General features: G+C 45.5%; 1 protein-coding gene across 5 annotated transcripts in view; it reads right to left on the reverse strand.

Annotated features, from left to right (window-relative positions):
- Window positions 1-19,586, reverse strand: part of LOC141265411 (poly(rC)-binding protein 3-like) — a 1,492,220-nt gene that overhangs the window by 382,456 nt on the left and 1,090,178 nt on the right. Inside the window, exon 1 of one of the 5 annotated variants that reach the window (XM_073678471.1) lies at window positions 19,286-19,582. The exons of the other annotated variants lie outside the window; for them this stretch is intronic. The gene's annotated coding sequence lies outside the window, so the exon portion shown is untranslated. Of the gene's footprint in view, window positions 1-19,285; window positions 19,583-19,586 lie in introns of those variants that run through there. 5 annotated transcript variants of the gene reach the window in all.

Consider the following 19,586-nt stretch of genomic DNA (forward strand, 5'->3'; position numbering starts at 1 on the left):
GGCCCAGGGGCGCGTCACAATCAACTCTGACTAGTACCTGTAATATGCTATACCTACTCTGTCAGCTAATGATAAATGAATTGCAGATAAGAGCGGTATTAGAGAATAGAATCTATTTGAATTAGCACTAAAAAGTACTGCTGGTTTAACGTAGCAACACCAAGTACTGTAATGCACCCAACCCTGCTCTAGGTGCCTCAAATACACTATTCCTACTCGAGTAGCTAATCCTACCCTAATTGCAGCTAAGAGTGGTATTATAGAATAGAATCTATTTGAATTATCCCTAAAAAGTGCTGTTGGTTTAATGTTGCACCAGCAGGTACTGGAACGCTATATAACACACTGTCCCTTCTGCAGCACAAACTCTCCCTAAACTATTTCCAGGTACAATGCGCCGAACATGGTGTCACCAGGTCTTGTATAGATCTGATGACGGTGGAAGGTCAATCACTGTAATGCCAGTCGCCAACAAGGCTACGGCATTACCGTGATTGGCAGGCAATCCCTGCATGTTTAGTGGCTTAAAATCAGGGACCAAACATGGGGGGCGGATACCCGGATACTCGATCGATTATCGAACGTCTTGAGCACCAGGGTGTTCGATTGAGCACGCGCGCAGTGCCGAGCACGTTTGCCCATTAATAATGCTCAGATCAGCCGAAAGTGCATGTATATTGCTAAAGATGCAAATTGCCTCTTCAAAGAGCAAGAGGACTTGAACTCTATAGCGCCACCCATTGGAATCCTGCAAGTCACAATCAACCTTTTAACAAGTCTTGAAATATGACTTGGGATAATAGTTAAATCAGAATCTCAATTTGCAGACATGGTGTTTCGGGCTATTGGCCCTCGTCAGTGCAAAGTATGAGAGCTGAGAGACATGAAAAAGTTCATAGTTAAAACTATATTAATAAATCCTCATTAATTTAACACTTCTAAAGAAAGGGTAAATGTACAAAATTAACATGCCCAATCCGTGCCCATGTTTCCTTGACAGCAGTTATTCGTGGCAGTCAGGCTATCCCCATATAAATTATATTGAACTTGTGTATAGCAAGCTTTACACTCATAAACATTTTGGCTAACTAATAACTACGTAATCTTCTACTGCTATGATTATCGTCAAAAATATGTTATTACCTAAGTTATTACCAGGCCCGGCGTCAGCACACGGCGCACCTGGGCAAGTGCCGGGGCCCTGAGCAGGCGGGCACACCATTGCTCTATGGGACCCGTGAGCGGAAGAGAGCGTTGCCAGCGCCCCAGCCCCCGGCTCAGGGCCCCGGCAGCCGGCGGCACAATACTTACCTCTCCCCGTGCCTCCGCAGCAGGTCCGGTGTCCTCCGCGGCTGCTGCGCTGTGACGTCTCGGGTCAGAGGGTGCGGTGACGTCTTTCCACCACCCCATCTGCTGAGCTGTTACAGGCAGCGCAGAGCGGGAATACGCCGGCGACGCTGGAGTCCAGAGCTGAGCAGCGACAGCAGGTGAGGAGAAGTGAGGTGAGTATTTGATTTGTTTTTAATGTATGGAGGCATGGGGCATTATAAGAGGGGGGGAGGGTAATGACATCCTGCATGGGGCATTATATGGGGGTGACATCCTGCATGGGGCATTATATGGGGGTGACATCCTGCATGGGGCATTATAAGGGGGGTGACATTCTGTATGGGGCATTATATGGGGGGAAGTGACATCCTGCATGGGGAATTATAAGGGGGTGGGGGTGACATTCTGCATGGGGCATTATAAGGGGGGGTGACATCCTGCATGGGGCATTATATGGGGGGAACAGCCTGCATGGGGCATTATAAGGGGGGGAACAGACTGCCTGCATGGGGCATTATGTGGGGGGGGGGGACAGCCTCCATGGGGCATTATGTGGGGGAACAGCCTGCATGGAGCATTACATGGGGGTCAGTATTCTGTATGGATCATTACATGGGGGCCAGTATCCTGTATGGAGCATTTTATGGGGGCCAGTATTCTGTATGGAGCGATTCTCTGGTTTCTGAGCTATTGTGGAATTTACAATAGATATCGCTCATGTAATGTAAGAAGTCAGAACACTCAAATAACACATCCTAGGTCTGAATGAATGAAATATTCTCATTGAATACTTTGTTCGGTACAAAGTTGAATGTGCTGACAACAAAATCACACAAGAATCATCAATGGAAATCAAATTTATTAACCAATGGAGGCCTGGATTTGGAGTCACCCCCAAAATTAAAGTGGAAAAACACACTACAGGCTGATCCAACTTTGATGTAATGTCCTTAAAACAAGTCAAAATGAGGCTCAGTATTGTGTGTGGCCTCCACGTGCCTGTATGTCCTCCCTACAACGCCTGGGCATACTTCTGAAGAGGTTGTGGATGGTCTCTTGTGGGATCTCCTCCCAGACCTGGACTAAAGCATCCGCCAACTCCTGGACAGTCTGTGGTGGATGGAGCGAGACATGATGTCCCAGATGTGCTCAATCGGATTCAGGTCTGGGGAATGGGTGGGCCAGTCCATAGCTTCAATGCCTTCATCTTGCAGGAACTGCTGACACACTCCAGCCACATGAGGTCAGGCATTATCCTGCATTAGGAGGAACCCGGGGCCAACCGCACCAGCATATGGTCTCACAAGGGGTCTGAGGATCTCATCTCGGTACCTAATGGCAGTCAGGCTACCTCTGGTGAGCACATGGAGGGCTGTATGGCCCTCCAAAGAAGAGCCACAGAACACCAGGATTGGCAAAGTTGCCACTGAGCACATGTGACAGACGTGACAGAGTCTGGAGATGCCGTTGAGAGCGATCTGCTGCCTGCAACATCCTTCAGCATGACCGGTTTGGCAGTGGGTCAGTAATGGTATAGGGTGGCATTTCTTTGGAGGGCCGCACAGCCCTCCATGTGCTCGCCAGAGGTAGCCTGACAGCCATTAGGTACCGAGATGAGATCCTCAGACTGCTTGTTAGACCATATGCTGGTGTGGTTGGCCCTGGGTTACTCCTAATGCAGGACAATACCAGACCTCATGTGGCTGGAGTGTGTCAGCAGTTCCTGCAGGATGAAAGCATTGAAGCTTTGGACTGGCCCGCTCATTCCCCAGACCTGAATCCGATTGAGCACATCTGGGACATCATGTCTCGCTCCATCCACCAACGTCATGTTGCACCTCAGACTGTCCATGAGTTGGCGGATGCTTTAGTCCAGGTCTGGGAGGAGATCCTACAGGAGACCATCCGCAACCTCATCAGGAGTATGCCCAGTCATTGTAGGGAGGACATACAGGCACGTGGATGCAACAAACAATACTGAGCCTCATTTTGACTTGTTTTAATGACATTACATCAAAGTTGGATCAGCCTGTAGTGTGTTTTTTCCACTTTAATTTTGGGGGTGACTCCAAATCCAGACCTCCATTGGTTAATAAATTTGATTTCCATTGATGATGTTTGTGTGATTTTGTTGTCAGCACATTCAACTTTGTACAGAACAAAGTATTGAATGAGAATATTTCATTCATTCAGATCTAGGATGTGTTATTTGAGTGTTCCCTTTATTTTTTTGAGCAGTGTATATATATATGTATATATATATACTGGATATACAGCCCAAACAAGTCTCTTCTGCTTGTTGCCTGTCCTTAGCAGTGGTTTCCTCACAGCTATTTTACCATGAAGGACTGCTGCACAAAGTCTCCTCTTAACAGTTGTTGTAGAGATGTGTCTGCTGCTAGAACTCTGTGTGGCATTGACCTGGTCTCTAATCTGAGCTGCTGTTAACCTGCGATTTATGAGGCTGGTGACTCGGATAAACTTATCCTCAGAAGCAGAGGTGACTCTTGGTCTTCCTTTCCTGGGGCGGTCCTTATGTGAGCCAGTTTCTTTGTAGCGCTTAATGGTTTTTACAACTGCACTTGGGGACACTTTCAAAGTTTTCCCAATTTTTCACACTGACTGACCTTCATTTCTTAAAGTAATGATGGCCACTCGTTTTTCTTTACTTAGCTGATTTTTTCTTGCCATAATACAAATTCTAACAGTCTATTCAGTAGGACTATCTGCTGTGTATCCACCAGACTTCTGCACAACACAACTGATGGTCCCAACCCCATTTATAAAGCAAGAAATCCCACTTATTAAACCTGACAGGGCACACCTGTGAAGTGAAAGCCATTTCTGGTGACTACCTCTTGCAGCTCATCAAGAGAATGCCAAGAGTATGGAAAGCAGTCATCAAAGCAAAAGGTGGCTACTTTGAAGAACCTAGAATATAAGACATATTTTCAGTTGTTTCACACTTTTTTGTTAAGTATATAATTTCACATGTGTTAATTCATAGTTTTAATGCCTTCAGTGTGAATGTACAATTTTCATAGTCATGAAAATACAGAAAAATCTTTAAATGAGATGGTATGTCCAAACTTTTGGTCTGTATTGTATATATATATATATATATATATATATATATATATATATATATATATATATATTTCTCCGCCGTATCTGTGCATCATGAATCGTAGTATGTGTTAACCGCTTTACAACCTATGACGTCTTAGTACGTCATAGGCTACCTCCCCCGGTTCAGTGAAGGCTCCGGCGGTGAGCCCGCACTGAACCGAGCACATGTCAGCTGATTCTTACAGCTGGCATGTGCCCACAACAGCCGCGGGTGGAATTGCGATCCACCCGTGGCTGTTAACATGTTAAATGCCGCTGTCAATCTCCGACAGCAGCATTTAACGCGCGCTTCCGGGAAGCGCGTCCTAAGCCCCGCCCATCGGCGACCCAGTCACGTGATCGCGGGTCACCGATGGGTGGGCATGACAACCCAGGGTCTGCAGCAGACGCCTGCGGTTGTCATGAGCTGGTCGCTATGAGCGCCACCTAGTGGTCGGCGCTCATAGCACAGGACCAATTCTGCTATATGCAGGGGATCTGCTGATCCCCTGTATGTAGCAGAGGCAATCGGATAGTTGCTGCTTCTATAGTCTCCTATGGAGACTATAGAAGCATGCAAAAAGTGAAAAAAAAAAAAGTTTTTAAAAATATAAAAAAAATTAAAAAAATATAAAAGTTTAAATCACTCCCCTTTCGCCCCATTCAAAATAAAATATTAAAAAGAAACCCCTACATAGACATATTTGGTATCGCCACGTTCAGAATCGCCCGATCTATCAATATAAAAAAAGAATTAATCCGAATGGTAAACGGCGTAACAAGAAAAAAATTCTAAACGCCAGAATTACGTTTTTTGGTCGCCGCAAAATTGCAATAAAATGCAATAACGGGCGATCAAAACATCGGATCTACCCCAACATGTTATCAATAAAAACGTCAGCCTGGCGCGCAAAAAATAAGCCCTCACCCAGCCCCAGATCCCGAAAAATGGAGAAGCTACAGGTCTTAGAAAATGGCGCTATTTTTTTTTTACCAAATTTTGGAATTTTTTTTCACCACTTAAATATAAAAGAACCTACACATGTTTGGTATCTATGAACTCGTAATGACCTGGAGAATAAGAATGACAGGTCAGTTTTAGCATTCAGTGAACGTGGTAAAAAAAATAAATAAAAAACAACTGTGGTATTGCACTTTTTTTGCAATTTCACCGCTCTTGGAATTTTTTTCCCATTTTCCCGTACACGATATGGTAAAACTAGTAATGACGTTGAAAAGTACAACTCGTCCTGCAAAAAATAAGCCCTCACATGGCCATATTGACCAAAAAATAAAAACGCTATGGCTCTGGGAACAAGGGGAGCAAAAAACGAAGAAGCAAAAACGACAAAACCCAAGGTTGCGAAAGGGCTTAGGGACCCACTGAGATTCTTTCGCTTAGGGCCCACAAAAGCCTGGAGCCAGCCCTGGTTATTACCTTACCCTAACATAAAATAAAACTATTCCTGTGTGCAAGGATCAAATTCTATGACAGACTACAGGTTTATTAAATACTGAAAAGTCTTGGACGTCATTTGTATGGAGACCAAAACCCATTCAGGGGCATAGAGGGATCCCGTATAAGGCCTATATATAGGACCACATTATTATAATATATTCCACTAAAACCAAAATGCCTGTACAAGGCTGCGTGCCCACTATGCGTTTTCAAGCGTTTTTGCTGTGGAATTTCCACAGCGAAAACGCTTAAAAAACGCTTGGTAATACGTGCCCCATGGTCCCCAATGATAATCCGCATGTGCTGTGCACATGCTGCGGAAGTTTCAGTTGCAGATTATCATTGAGGAAAAATACGCAGCATGTCCATTAATTTTGCGGAGACGCAGCGTAATTGCCGCCATTGACTTGCATTGAATCGCTTAATATCAGCATGACTACATGTGCACATGCGGATATTAAGCGATTCAATGTGCGGATGGTACCCGGGTCTGGAGAAGAGGAGACTCTCCTCTAGACCCGGCTACCGTAGTACCTGTTAAAAAAAAATGTTTAAAATAAAAAATAAACATATACTCACCTTCCGATGTCCCCCGGTCTCCTGTATGATGCGTCCTGGCTGCCCGGCGCCTCCCGATGGTCTAAAAGGACCTTCCATGACGTAATTTAGTCATGTGACAGGACACGCGACCGCTGACATCGGCGGTCGCATGACCTGTCACATGACTAAATTACGTCATGAAAGGTCCTTTCACACCACCGCAAGCCGACCAAGAGACCGGACGCAGTGGAGAAAAACCGGGGGCCATCAGAAGGAAAGTATAATGTTTTTTTTGTTTTTTTTTACCATGTTTATTCTTTTTTTAACTATCTCTTGGTCACACTATATAAATCCATGCCGGTTCTATGGATTTATATAGTGTGACCAAGTTGTCAAGCACTTTTCCAAGTGATGCTAAAATCGCTTGGAAAAGCGCTTGATAACCCGCATGCAGAAATGCATGCAAAAACGCTTGACAAACGCTTCTACCTGGCAGGAAAAACGCATGTCAAATCCGCATGCGTTTTTCCTGCCAGGGAGAAGTGGAAAAAATCTGCAGCATTTCTGCATCGTGGGCACTTAGCCTATGAAGCCCATGAAGAATACTGGATTCACAAAGAGATGAAGAGTTGGGGATCTATGGTCTTCTATGAATGCTATAGAGCCATGATATGGTTGGGTGTACAAGCTGTTCCTTACACTTAGTTTTATTGTGGTGTTTTTTTTTGCTTTGTTGTAAAAAAAACCCTATGACTTTCATTAACACTTTACAATGGAGAACAAATGAAAAAAATACCACACCTCAAAAATTCTACATTTGAGGGAAAAAAACAGCAGAATGCACCAAAAGTGTAAAAAAAAAAGCAGCAAAAAAGCATATCGTTCATATTTTCCTACAGAATCACAACCAATTTTTTTCCCCTACAAAATACATACACTAAAGGTACCAGAAAATACATGACATTCTTCAGATGTTTTCCAGATATAAGAGTTAGCTTAAGCTTAGTATCTCGAAAATAATGTTGTAGTTTCAACTAAACATTGACTAATTTTTCATATCATCTGCAGAATATAACCTTTGACATTCATTTACCCATTTCTATTACCAGATGGTGAATAGCTGACATGTCCAGTGATATATAGTAATTATGATAAAAGCTTTTAGAATATAAATCAGTACATTGATCATCCACTCTCAAAAACATAGTCAATATACAAGCACGATACAAGAAAACTGTATTAAGTAAAATGATAATCATATTTCTCTTTGTTTTTACTAAAACTACTGTAGTCCCAAAAAATAGTTTGTGCAATGGCTTTGTCTGAATAAAGTGCTGCCATTCCCAAGATAAAGACACTTTGAGTCAAGCAATTAAATAGCTAAATAAATGAATCAGCAGAGCAGAAGTGGCAAATTTAATTACTGCTTAGCACTAGGAAGGGGAACTAATTATGGGGTTCATGAACCACATGTCACTTGTCTCCCAAACCATGTGTTTTGATTATTCTGGATCAGGCTCTGTAATGTAGCAACAACTAGCAGCAGGCATTAAGAACTACTCAGGCAAGAAGGGAACCAGGCCCATTGGTAAAGTGTAACGATATATGGATTTCTGCACAAACACTAGCGACATTTGCCAAAATATACAACTAAGTATTATAGTAACATGTCTGATTTCTTGCCATAACAACATCTGTATAACTGTGGTAAGCTACATGTACAATAAAGTAGATAGTTTAACATATAAACTATAAGAGTATAACACCATCATGAAATATATTCGTCTAATTCACTCCAGTAATAAAGCTTTCTAATAAATCTGCCATGTCTACTCAGAATTTACACATAATCGAGCAAGTCAGGACCTTACAAAGAATAATATTACAATTCATTGGTGCTAATTAAAAGAGCGAGGCTGTAACAACTTCCCATTCATTTTCATATGAAAGAGAGCAGATGTCACCTTTAATGCATGATGTACAATTGTGTGCTCAGTGCCAGAGAAAGTGAGAATAATCCAAAATATTCTGCAACTACATAAACAACAACAGAGTAAAAAACAATAATGTTGGTCCCCTCAAATATTATGGCTGAATTTGTGGAAGAGTATGATGGAAAGGCAAATCTAATAAATGCCTCCTGTTCTACAGTGTTCACACAGGGGAATCCAATGAAAGATGACATATTTAAGGATACCCTAAATTCTCCATTAAATGTTGTTTGCCTAACCCATGAAGAAAATGTGGCACCACCTCAAAAACACTAAAATAAACAAAATCTACAAGTCTGAATGGCATAAAACCCAGAGTACAGCAGGAATTAAGTGAAAGATCGTTATTTCAAAAGTTCAAGTGTCTGTACTACAAGACTGGCGCAACTATGGTGCAAAATTATTTAAAAAGGGTTCAAAAACTGAGTCTGGAAATTATAGGTAGGTAAGTTTAACCTATTTGATGGGCAAAATATTTGAGGCTTTTCTAAGAGATGATATCCTGGAGTAGATCAATGGAGAGAAAAAAATCATAACCTGTAACCCTTCCCTTAAAAATTAATAAAAATAATTTGAAATAAAAAAATGTAACCCTTCCCTTAAAAATTTATAAAAATAATTTGAAATAAAAAAATGTAACCCTCCCCTTAAAAATTTATAAAAATAATTTGAAATAAAAAAATGTAACCCTCCCCTTAAAAATTAATAAAAAATAATTTGAAATAAAAAAAAATCATAACCCAGCATTAAAATGGGTTTATCATGCATCGGTCCTGTCAATCCACTCTAATCAACTTCTATGAGGAGGTAAATTTCAGACTGGATCAAGGCATTAGATGTCCTCTATCTGGTCTTTTCACAGGCAGTTGATACAGTGCCACATAAAAGGTTGGTACATAAATTGAGAGTTATAAGGCCAGAGAATGGGTGTAATTGGAAAATGACTTGCTCTGTGATAGGAAATAAAGAGTGATTATTGAACATGCTATGAATGGGCCATAGTTAACAGTGAAGTACTACATGGGTCAGTATTGGGTCTTTTTCTTTTTAATACATTTCTTAAAGCCATTGATGGAATACAGGGTACAGTTTCAATATGTACAGTGAATGCTAAGTTCTGTACCAAGAATAATATTTTAATGTTAGAGAGAGATATGAGGAGTTTTGAGGCTTGGGCTGTGAAATGGAAATAAAAGTTTGAGGGAATCTGTCATCAGGATTTTGCTTTTTGAGAATACAATAATGTAAAAGCAGAGACCATGAAAACAGTGATGTCTCACTTACTGGTTTGTGTTTTGCTGTTACAATGCAATCAGTGTTTTAGCAGCAGGAGAAAAACACTACAGGACAACTGGCCTTTAAAATCCTAGTCCAACCACGCCACCACCATTGATTCACAGCTCTCTGTTAGTAAACAAAGTACACAGAGAGCTGTGGTGTGGACTGGCTTCTATACGCCTCAACAACTGAGCTCTGCAGAGAAAACTGACTATCATAACTGCTGCATCCAGTCAACCAAAGCAATACATTGCTGGAATCAGGGTCTCTGTCCCTACCTCGTGCTGCTGTCGGATTTCATAGCAAAAACCTGTTGACATATTCCCCTTAATTGCAGATATAAGTAATGTCATACATTTTGGCAGAGGACACAGAATGCACAATTATGTACTAAATAGGGAAAACACTGGGTAAAAAGACTTGGCCATATAGGGGGACAGCAAACTCAAATTTAGTGACCAGTGCCAGCCAGCTGCTGCCAAAGCAAATAAAATAATGTAATGCATAGATACTCATGATGAGAACATAGCTTTTCATCTGTACAAGTCACTAGTGCGGCCACACTTGGAATACACTGAACAATGTTGGTCCCCAGTGTATAAGAAAGACATAGCTGAACTTGAGCGAGTGCAGAGAAGAGCGACCAAGGTTATTAGAGGACTGGGGGGTCTGCAATACCAAGATAGGTTATTACACTTAGGGTTATCCATTTTTTAAAAATGAAGGCTTAGGGGCGATTTTATTACTATGTTCAAATATATAAATGATCTTTCTAATCTTGTGAAACCTAGGCCTGCAATGATGACAATGGGGCATCCTCTAGAGGAAAGAAGGTTAAATCCTAATCACAGACACTGATTCTTTACTGTAAGAGCAGTGAGACTATGGAACTCTCTGCCACAACAAATTGTAACGGACAACTGTATGTCTTTATTAACCACTTCCCGACTGAGCGATTTTTTTTTTACCATTTTTTGGCTTTCAGTTTTTTCTTCTTCTTCTTCCAAGAGCCATAATGTGTTGTTTTTCCATCAATATAGCTGTGTGAGGTATTTTGTGAGAAGAGTTGTACTTTTGAGTGACACTAACCATTTTATCATGTGATGTACTGGAAAATGGGAAAAAAATTCCAAGTGCAGCGAAATGGCTAAAGCTCAATTCCGCAATAGTTTTTGGGTCTTTTATTTATAGCATTCAGTATATGAAATAAAATTACCTCAAAATATGATTCTCTGGGTCAGTACAATTATAAAGATAGCAGACATGCATATTTTTTTTATTTAAACGGTGAAAAAATCATAAATCTGTAAAAAAAAAAATTTTTTCCATCTGTCGTCATTTACAGAGAATTGAAATAATTTCAATTTTTGATTAATGGACCTGTGTAAAAACTTGTTTTTTGCACCCTGAGCCTATGTTTTTATTGATATAATTTTGGGGCAGATGCAATGTTTTGATCGCCTTGTATTGCATTTTTTTTGCGCTGTTGTGGTGGCCAAAAGAAAACCCACCCGCAATTCTAGTATTTTGATTTTTTTTTCTCCTTATACCATTTACTGATCACATTACAGAAACCCCTCGGTGTCCCGTAATCACGTTGCAGGGATCCCAATTGTTGGTTATAATAGCGTGCACCACCGGACACGTGCTATAAATGCCACTGTTACAGATTGACAACGGCATTCAACAGGTTAACAGCCGCAGGTGTAGCTTTGCTCCACTCGTGGCCGTTAGAGGCAGATGATGGATGAATTACTCCGTTTCTGAGCCCACACCAAAATCAGGGTGCCGGCATGATGTACCTCTATGTCATATGTTGGAAGGGGGTTAATAATTATAACATTGCATCTTATGGATATTAGATCCCGTGATGGAAGGTGGATCCAAGGAACTAGTCTGATTGTCATATTTGGACTCAGGGGGGATTTTTTCTCCTAATTAGGGGCAATTAGTTTCTGCCTCCCTCATGGGGGTTTTGCCTCCCTCTGGATCAACATGTTAGGATATAAGTTGAACACTTGTGTTTTCCATGGACCTTGAAACTATGTGAGCAGAATAGGTTTCATTAACAACATTGTTACCTTTTTATAATATGGTTTACATTTACACATTCACCAAATATCATCTAGGTAAGTTATATGTGCTTTTTAGCTTTTAGATGGATTTAAGTTCGGAAGTTTGTAACACTGAATTATGTGGTATATTTCCCTTTATCTAGTTTTCACACTTGCTCTTATAGAATCAATTGTGAAGTCAATGAGAATTAATTTACTCTGTGAAGGATGAAAAGAATAATGTGATAAAGGTGCAAGGGAAAAGCTAAGACCTTGAGCTGGTAACCACCACTGCCTTGGAAATAACAATTCATGTATTATACATGGAATACAGCACTGATATTTCAAAATATCTACATATTTAACAATCCGGAGCAACCTAAAGAGCCATCCTCAGAAAATCCTGAGGGCAACACTCCTTGATAAAGACCATAAGAGTTAGTACTAATACAAAGGTCCATATATCTGGAACCATATGTCAGATTTTCAAAAACAAACAAACTATATACTCATGGAAACATTGTGAATAAAATAAGAGCAAAAACTGGTCATTTTTTACCTCTTGACAAGACTTCTATCTTTAAAGGGGGTTGTCCGGCCTTAGGGTACAAGTCTGCAGAGACTCTATGTGACTGCAGACTTGTGAATCCTCACATTTTATGCACAGCTCTGTGTGAGGTTTCTGAAGCGCCAGGAGTGGCGGACGTGTGACTGCAAGTATGTGATTTGCAAACATGCGGTCACATGCTGACTAGACGTGCACAGCCTCACTCAATGCAAGTGTATTGAGCGAGAGCGGACATGTCTGGTTGGAAGGTGTCCGGAAGTATGCAAATCTCATACTAGTGGTCACATAACCACCTGCTGCTGGGGAATAATCACACATTGTGAGGATTCACAAGTCTGGAGTCACATAGTGTGACTGCAGACTTGTACTCTAAGGCTGGACCATCCCTGTAAGCTATCTTTAAGTTTATATGGTAGTCCCAGTTCATAGACCTAAAAGGGTTGGTTGAATATGCCATTTCTTTTCAGGCAAGTTTGCAATACTTTTTACTTCTTGCCATAGATAATGAAAATTGTAAATATCTTTGGCGAGTGTGATTGATAAAAATGGGATAGGAGAAAACGTTGGTTTGAGCACTGCCAATACTCATTTCCCATTCACAGCCTTTAAACACATTGCCCGTGTAGCTCCAAGCTGAGACCCTAAACTATATCAGACAGATTGGTTAGTAGGAATGTCCCACCTGACAAGCTCATGTAAATGTGATGCAGATTGAGAACAGTCAACTCATCTAAATTCAGTATTTGGTGTTGTGTTATTAATGGTAAAAAAGTATGTGGAGAAGCTTTTATTAACAGATGGTAAAATCCATGCATTTAGCTCAGTTTAGATTAACTTGGATTACAGACCAGATATGATCACGTATCGTGGATCAATGGACTTCAAAGGGAACCTGCGAAGAATTCATGAGATCCAAACCACAAGCACCATGAATCAGAGTCCAGCTGTACAACTGCATGTGGCTAGTCCAGCGCTTCCTATAGGTGATTCATGATGCCTGTTGTTCGGGCAGCATCAATCGCATGACCGATTCCCTTTAAACACTGCAATGGATGATAAAAATGATGCAGTTTTTCACATACTGTCCCTCCCCCACTGCAATCATAGGAGCTGCTGAGTCCGACAAGATCACCTTCAATGTAAAGAAATGCAATATATAGACAATATGTCAACTCTTGTAAAAAATACTTTCCTGTCCATCATGGATCATAAAATAAATTAAATTCTCATAGAAATCCTAAGTGATGCAAACATTTCAGAAGTTTACAAAATCTTCTAATTGTCTTTAAAGCATTTTAGTTTCTAAGGGCAGATACGTTTCCTATATCTCACATTACTACCACCACTAAGAAAACATCCAAACAGAAGCCTAATATCGGGTGCCTGAACTTTCTACAGCTCCATCTTTCTGCACACCCATACGGCACACATGCATACCCATACGGCACATATGCACACCCATACGGCACACATGCACACCATACGGCACACATGCACACCCATACGGCACACATGAACACCCATACGGCACACATGCACACCATACGGCACACATGCACACCCATACGGCACACATGTGTAGCACCCTGAGGATTCGGCTGCTACAGGGGTATTGCACCTCAACCCAGAGGTGTGATATTCCACTCCCAGGTAAGGATGGAGTGTGGAACTGAGCTCAGATAGACTGCATGCACTACATACATCCCATTCCAGAGGAGCAGGCCGACGGCACTCCCACTTAGAAATGTGCAGGTGCGACCGAGCCTGTTCCTGGCTGGAGTGGGAGGGGGGAGGAACATCCCATGTAGTGTAGGGGCAGAAAGGGGGAGCAGTCTGGGTAGTGATAGGAGCTCATTGGGTGCTGGTCACCTGAGCTCACACATAGAGGGATATATAAGGAGGGCACCAACTAGGATCAGGGTCAGACGCAGAGAGTAAGTCAGATGCAGAGGACAAGCCTGCAGAAAGAAACAACAGCCCTGGAGAGAGAGTGGAGTAAAGAAGGAGACCCAGAGGGGGACAAAGAAGGGACCCAAGAACCCAAATAAGAACACCGGGTGAGGAGTCAGCAGAAGGGTACCGGAACCCAAGCTGGTGGGGGTAAAGACATTCCCCAGCCAGAGACCGGAGACCGTGGGCAGAGTCTGTCACGGTCACCCACTACATTCACCCTGAAGGCACACCACATGGAGGGTCAGGGAACCTGAGGCCAAAGGTTGCCCAACAGAAGGCCCGAGGGAGCTGGATTTAGGTGAATCACTGGTGGGGACGGCTGAAGGAAGGACAGAGGGAGAGCTCAGGGCCACGCTCCGGACTTGTTTGGGGGTTGGCCGGATCCAGGACCTGGTGGACGCAGCACGGCTCGGGAGGTCACTTGGAGCTAGAGTGACCAGGAACATCTGCAGTAAGTAAAGACCCTTAACTGCACTACCCGAGTCTGTCATCATTACCGGCTGCACCGCACCACCACAACCCCCATCCTCTGCGCCTGTCCCCTCTGAGGCTATACCCCTCCCGTTGGGGGTTATCCCACCAAGCTGCGCATTCACCATCAGCCTCAGCGGACCCTGCTGCAGCGGCGGCCACAGTGACCGCATCACAACGGGTGGCGTAGTCGACACAACGAACTTTAATAACATCAGTAAAGACTGCCACATAACCCTGAGCTTGACGCCCTGGGCACGGGACCGGGTCACAGCCGCTCGGAGACTACAACCCCCCCCCATCTGATCCGGTGCCGGGTATTCCCCTCAAAACGGAATATGTCCCAGGGGGCGCGTCAACTTTGGCGTAGTCGGCAGGATTACGTGCCCGCAACACCCGGGTACTGCGTGCCTGAAGAAAAGTGCAAGTTTACCTCAGAAAGAAGACTCCTGCCGGTTCCGGAGGGTCCACGCCATCGGACTCCATCACCAGTCGTTTCCCGCCGATTGTCCGCCATTTCCAGCTTGTTCCCGCCATCTGCAGAGTTTCCCGCCACTGGGCGACGCTTCCCGCCAAAACCGCAGATTTCCCGCCTTGGAAGAGCAGCGGACGCCATTATGGGCGTGCCAAAGGAGGGCAAGAGGCCACCTCCCATCGTGGGCCAGGACAGAAAATGGCGCCAAAAGTGGAAACCGCCCCCACCAACAGAGACTGTGATGCTGGAGGTGTCTGTCAGCGTGAAAGAACTCCCCCTGGAGCTGACAGTCACCGAGTTGCCCCGGGACCGCCCTCGAAGTGGGAGGAGACGAAAGAAAAGAGAAAAGATGGGTGTCGCTTGGAGCAGTCTGGAGCGAGCGCACCCGGAGGCAGGAAGCCTAGAAAGGAGCAGCAGAAAAGCTCACCCGGAGATGGAAAGAGAGCAGAACAGCACCGGCCCGCTGGCCAGGAGTCTGCTAGAGACCGAGGAGGGAGGGCAGAGCAGCACCGGCCCGCTGGCCAGGAGCCTGCCGGAAGCCGAGCAGAGCAGCACCGACCCGATGGTCAGGAGCCTGCTAGAGTCCACAACCCCGCTAGGTCTAGCGGAGATCCTAGCGCAGCTCCCCCGAGACCGGGAGTGTGCACAAACAGCCCTGGAGGGCCTCGCACGGAGGATGGCCCGGGTACAGCGGGAGATACTGGCGGAGTGGAGCCGGGAGATGGCTCAGCACGCAGAGACCAGTCAGCGGAGCACGCTACCCTGGAAGAGGAAGCAGACCGCCTCTGAGGATGGCGCAGGAGGACCCAAGGCCGGAGACGGCGCCGAGGAGGGAGCCGAACGCATGGAGGCAGGTAAAGGGGACGCCTATACCCCAAGCCGTGACACCGCTCACCTGCCCCAGCTCCCCGTCGCAGAGCCCGAAAGTCCCCCTGCTGTGCCCGTAGCCGCCAGGTCACCGCCATGGACTAGGCCCCGACCGGAAGCCGCCGCAGCGACCCCTGTGACGTCACGCGCCCCGACCCGGAGCGTGACAAAGCAGGAAGTACCACCAGCCTGGTCGCAAGGCCTAGTACCTCCGGGCGCCGCACCACCAACAGCGCCCCCTACCTCCGCGGAGCCTCCGGCCTGGCCGCAAGGCCAGGTAGCCCAGGGCGCCGCCGTCCTAACGGTGCCCTTCACCTTCCAGGTGCCCCAGGCCTGGCCGCAAGGCCTGGGCAACCCGGGCGCCATCACCACCGCGCCCGCGCCCGTAATACCAAGGGTGCCGCACCTGGGGGAGGACCTCTTCGGCCAGCTCACATGGCCGGACGGGCGGCCCTTCATCTGGCCCGAAGGGTACCCTGAGCTAGAGCGGCAGCAAAGACTAGGGCCCTTGTGTGAGCCCCTGATCCCGGCTCCGAAGCCCGTGACTCGGGTCTCGCCTCCACTCGAGGAAGCCCAGTTCGTGTGGGACCCCACGGGAGAAGATTTGATGGGGTTCACCGGAGAGACTCGGGCAGCTGCAGCAGAGCGTACCGAGTGTTGCCGTCAACAGCTGGCAGAGTTCAAGAGAGAGCGGGAGGAGAGGCGGGCCAGAGAGCAATGGGCCCAGACCCGCAGCGCGGAGCAAAAGAGTCGGACCAGAAGGAACCCCCGTGCAGCAGATCGTCCCCGTACCATCGGGACGGTAATAAAGTTTAATGCGCAGCATGGGTGGGGCTTCATAAAGGACCAGAACACCATGGGTGACGTCTTCGTTACCCGACGGGATGTCGAGTCTCACCTGCCAGAGGGTCACAAAGGCCGTGACCTCTACGTCGGTGACGAGGTAACGTTCACCCGGCACAAGTGTGCCAAGGGACCTTACGCCCTCCACGTGCATCGCCTGACAGAGGAGGAGTTGCGGTGTAGGGAGGAAGAGCCAGAAGACCCGGACGGGTTCAAGGCTAGGAGGTACTACGATTAAGAACAGTAGTAAAGAAAAACTGTATATAGTTACCCGTCGGGGTACACAAGAAACCGTGGCTGCTTTAACGTTTAGTCCCCGTTGGGACCAGTGAACAGTTTAACCCGTGTGTCCCTTACCCAAACCAGGCTGAGGACTGTGAGCAGCCATCCCTTTCCCTTACCTGGCCGGGGACTGAGAACGGCCAAAACTTCCCTGTACATAGTTGCGCTTCCTAAGGCGCCCCCTACTGGTTTTATGAGAAACTACTTTTCAAAAGACTGTCGCACTTTACCTGGTCACGAGTTGCACGGTGACCAGAGGAGGAAGAAAGAAAGAGACGACGAGAATGTTATGATGATGTTTATATGAAAAAGTTTATATATATATAATATTTTATATGTTTTATATGTTTATAAAAATTTGTATGTTTGGTGTTTTTGTCTTTGCAGCCCGAGGACGTGCTGTGATTTACCAGGGGGGAATGTAGCACCCTGAGGATTCGGCTGCTACAGGGGTATTGCACCTCAACCCAGAGGTGTGATATTCCACTCCCAGGTAAGGATGGAGTGTGGAACTGAGCTCAGATAGACTGCATGCACTACATACATCCCATTCCAGAGGAGCAGGCCGACGGCACTCCCACTTAGAAATGTGCAGGTGCGACCGAGCCTGTTCCTGGCTGGAGTGGGAGGGGGGAGGAACATCCCATGTAGTGTAGGGGCAGAAAGGGGGAGCAGTCTGGGTAGTGATAGGAGCTCATTGGGTGCTGGTCACCTGAGCTCACACATAGAGGGATATATAAGGAGGGCACCAACTAGGATCAGGGTCAGACGCAGAGAGTAAGTCAGATGCAGAGGACAAGCCTGCAGAAAGAAACAACAGCCCTGGAGAGAGAGTGGAGTAAAGAAGGAGACCCAGAGGGGGACAAAGAAGGGACCCAAGAACCCAAATAAGAACACCGGGTGAGGAGTCAGCAGAAGGGTACCGGAACCCAAGCTGGTGGGGGTAAAGACATTCCCCAGCCAGAGACCGGAGACCGTGGGCAGAGTCTGTCACGGTCACCCACTACATTCACCCTGAAGGCACACCACATGGAGGGTCAGGGAACCTGAGGCCAAAGGTTGCCCAACAGAAGGCCCGAGGGAGCTGGATTTAGGTGAATCACTGGTGGGGACGGCTGAAGGAAGGACAGAGGGAGAGCTCAGGGCCACGCTCCGGACTTGTTTGGGGGTTGGCCGGATCCAGGACCTGGTGGACGCAGCACGGCTCGGGAGGTCACTTGGAGCTAGAGTGACCAGGAACATCTGCAGTAAGTAAAGACCCTTAACTGCACTACCCGAGTCTGTCATCATTACCGGCTGCACCGCACCACCACAACCCCCATCCTCTGCGCCTGTCCCCTCTGAGGCTATACCCCTCCCGTTGGGGGTTATCCCACCAAGCTGCGCATTCACCATCAGCCTCAGCGGACCCTGCTGCAGCGGCGGCCACAGTGACCGCATCACAACGGGTGGCGTAGTCGACACAACGAACTTTAATAACATCAGTAAAGACTGCCACATAACCCTGAGCTTGACGCCCTGGGCACGGGACCGGGTCACAGCCGCTCGGAGACTACAACCCCCCCCCATCTGATCCGGTGCCGGGTATTCCCCTCAAAACGGAATATGTCCCAGGGGGCGCGTCACATGCACACCCATACGGCACACATGCACACCCATACGGCACACATGAACACCCATACGCCACATATGCACACAAGTGTTCTTCAGAGTTTGTTTAATATGATCTGAAATGACCATAGGATAGAAGCAATGAAATGTCTGACAATTTTACCCTTTACAATGCCTATATTCCATGTTGTACCTTACTCATCAGCCATAAGGTGAGATAGGTTTGGTTGGAAACAGCACAGTCTTCTTCAATACAACATATAGTCTCATAAACTTTCTGAAAAGTTTAAATAAATTTGAACAATCAAAAAATATGTGATTTGATAGTCTGTATATTTCAGACACATCCGATATAGGGCAAACATAATCCCTTCACCTACTTGCAATCAATGATTACACACCCTGTATTTCTTGCAGAAAACCTTTAGCCACAAGCCATATATATTATTGTATTACCTGAAGTTCAGCTGAGTCTTGATTCTGTGGGATCAGAAAAACTGTGTCCTGGTATATAGAGTCATCACCACGAAGCTGTCCATCTCCTTTGGGATGATCTCGCAAATATGATATTGGGCTATTTCAGACTATCTCCCCAAAAGAATGAATGCCGCTGTTTATGCTTGTATGAAATAGCTCATTCTCATGGCATTCATTTATATGCACACACTACTCCTTCCCTGATCACCAGATAAAATAACAGGAGCCTGTGAACATGGATGCGAAAGAATCAGCCTACTTGTGTCTTGTGAGATGCTAG

Source organism: Phyllobates terribilis, unplaced genomic scaffold, assembly GCF_046119375.1.
Source record: "Phyllobates terribilis strain yellow unplaced genomic scaffold, ASM4611937v1 Scaffold_4__5_contigs__length_816908805, whole genome shotgun sequence".
NCBI lineage: Eukaryota > Metazoa > Chordata > Amphibia > Anura > Dendrobatidae > Phyllobates > Phyllobates terribilis.